General features: G+C 32.5%; 1 pseudogene; it reads left to right on the forward strand.

Annotated features, from left to right (window-relative positions):
- Positions 1–397: 397 nt before the first annotated feature.
- The window catches only part of LOC132184249 (putative wall-associated receptor kinase-like 16), a 7,787-nt pseudogene continuing 4,833 nt past the window's right edge, over positions 398–3,351 (forward strand).

Below are 3,351 nucleotides of genomic sequence, written 5' to 3' on the forward strand. Positions count from 1 at the left end.
TCATTCCGCTGCTAATTTTATTGTCAATTAGCATTTAATTATATATTGAATTCTTACATAGTGGTCGCCAAACATTCACTCTCAATTAGGAGCACTATGCTACTGATCGAGTATGACTTCGATCAGAAGACTTTGATAATTGTGCTCAAAAAAAAAAAGAAAAAAACAGAAAGAAAGAAAAGGCCACTTGATATAATTTATTGACTAGTTAGGCCTATTCTTTAATGCTCTTCTTTAATTCTATACCTACTTGTTCTGAAAATAATTATCCATCCACGACTGAGTCTCGCCCAGGAAAAGAAAGAAACAAAAAAATAGCAAGACCGAGTCTCATTAAAGAGATACTTTACCTTGTATAAAGAGAAGGTCATTCGAGCAAAAAGAAAGACTAAATTATACAAAAGAAGAGGCAAGCCATGGCTTTGCATGGAATGCTTTTGCTACAAAAATTGCTACTTGGTGCCTTCATTTTAGCAGCAATTGCAGCATCTCAACCTGAGTCGAGCTGCAACGACACATGTGGAAATGTTAGCGTCCCTTACCCATTTGGAATAAGCGAGGGGTGTTACCTTGATCCGTCTTTTCAAATCACTTGTAACTACTCGTCCGGGACTCCAACACCATTGCTGGGCAGTGATACAAGTACTGTACATGTCCTCGACATATCATTATTGGATGGTGAAATGCGAGTCTTAAGCTTGGTAGCCCGTGATTGCTACGACGAGTCGGGGCTACCTGCCAACGGCCTCGATACCTCGTTCGCATTGGGTCAGTCAAAGTTTCCCATCTCATATACGAGAAACAGGTTCACTGTCGTCGGTTGCGACACGTATGCGTTTATTGAAGGTTCAGGGGCGAAGAACTACACGACTGGATGTACTGCTTTCTGTGACCGCATTGAAAGTGTGGTTAACGGATCTTGCTCCGGCCTTGGCTGTTGCCAAACTAGTATCCCAGAAGGAATATGGGATTTTAGTCTTACTGTTAAGAGCTACAAGAACCATTCTGCAGTACACAACTTCAATCCTTGTGGTTTCGCTTTTCTAGTAGAAGCAGAAGCATACAACTTTTCCTCCATAGATCTTCAACAATTGGAGAGCACAGAGTCTGTTCCCCTGGTTATTGATTGGGCAGTAGGAAATGAGACATGCGAAGATGCTCAGGAAAATATGACAAGCTATGCGTGTAAGGCGGAGGATAGTTCTTGTTACAACTCCACCAACGGTCCTGGGTATCGTTGCAATTGCTCCCATGGTTTTCAGGGGAACCCATACCTCCCTCATGGTTGCACAGGTAATTATTAAATCTATCCTTTCGTGTTCGGTAAGCCTTTTTTATTTTTATTTTTCCAGATTTTGGCCGACTGGGATTAATTAATGTAATATTTGCACATGGACTTCTTTCTCTTGTGTTTTTCTTATATTTTCACTCGTAGCTTTTAAAATTAGTATTTGATATATATATATATATATATATATATATATATATATATATGTTGGTAAATGAGCATATAAAAGGTTGTATATCGGTACCTAATTATGACGGCTGTGTTTCAGATGTTGATGAGTGCAGCAAAAATGTAGACAGCTGCGATAATAAGACTCAAATATGCAACAACTTCGCTGGGGGTTTCAATTGTTCTTGTCGCGAGGGGTACGAAGAGGATGGGATCAGCACAAACGGCGGAACAAGTTGCCGTGCTAAAGTGGGCCAATCTAGGGTTATCAGTATTGCATTGGGTAAGTAATTTAAGACTCCATCTAGCATTATTCCACCATATACATAATACATATATAGGATTGTTATTAGGTTTGTTGAATTTCATATACAGTTGCATATATATATATATAGCTAGCCTAAGAGAAGAGAGTTTTGAAGCTCACCTTTACCCAACTACTACCCTCTCATAAATGCATAAATGTTTCAACGTAAGAGTTAGAAAAAGTCAATACAAAAAAAAAAAAAAAAGAGTTAGTAAAAGCTGTACGTAGCAGTAATTTTTCTTATATATTTTTTAAAATTTAGGAACCAAATTATTTTTATTTTTATTTTTCTATTCAAATAAATTTCTTAATAGTTCTTTTTATTTTTTTATACTATTTAAATATTTTTGTAGGTACTCTTTCAAATAAATTTTACTTTGAGCAGAAAAATGGTATTCTTTTATTAAAACAAGCTTGTACCCCATGCAATGCACGGATTGTTTTTAAAAATGACAAAACGGAAAAGAATAATAATAATTAGTGGACGTATAAATGATAGAAGAAAAAAAAAATAAAGTTTCAAGCATGACAAAAAAAAAAAAAAAACCTTCTATAAAGCTTTTAAAGAAAAAGAAAAGCATTGAGAGACCATTTACAACAACACAAATGCTCAAGTCATTTTTCCATGACCTTATATATCTTTGCATTCCCAAAATAACTTTATTTAAAATACTTTCAAAGAGAGAAGTTTGAGAAATTACACTAACTAATTTCCTTCTCCTCATTCAATTAACTAATTGGCTACCCAAAATTAAAAAAAAAAAAAAAAAAAACTTTCATTAAATCATGGTTAAAAAATAAATGAATTATATCATTTCTCTTTCTTCTTTACTCAAAAGCATAAACAAAAACATAACCAATGAAATTCATAAGGTATAGGAAGAAGTCCAATCAAATAGAGCTTTTTTTCTTCCAACCATACTTTTGCATTATAAAGTTTTTTTTTCTTCCAACCATATTTTTTCCATCTTTTTCTTATCTCATCCTACAAATTTAATATATCAATCATTAGATTTGTAGACTCATGTAAACTCTACACAAATTCAATGATGGATTCATCCATTCATTATGGAGATGGTTAAAAGATAGTTAAAAATATAATAAATTCTATCATTTCTCTTTATAAAAATTATAACAACAATTAAAGACCAAAAATAGAATATGAAGCACAAAACTACATAAATTTAAAAAAAAATAAATAAATAAAAAAAACCAGACAAATAAATGTACATTTAGCATTCTCTGCTACATTATTTACCATTTTTCTTGAATTGCAAACACAATTTCCAAAGCCGAATCAAAATTAATACTAATACAATAAAATATAATCGACTTTTCCATATACTTTTCTTTCATAGGTATAGAAAGCAGTCCTGTCAATTAGATTTTTTTTTTTTCAACAATCGTTCGTATATATAACGTTAAGAAAAACTACTTTTACAATAAAAGTAAAAAATATTATAAAAATTTAAACAAAAAATAGAGACAAAAAAAAAAAAAAAGACTATTTACTTCTTTGCTACATCATTAATCATTCTCTCTGAACACACCCCTTCAAATGCAAATTTCATAACCCAAACATTTTTTT

The sequence above is a fragment of the Corylus avellana genome, chromosome ca6, assembly GCF_901000735.1.
Source record: "Corylus avellana chromosome ca6, CavTom2PMs-1.0".
Lineage (NCBI taxonomy): Eukaryota > Viridiplantae > Streptophyta > Magnoliopsida > Fagales > Betulaceae > Corylus > Corylus avellana.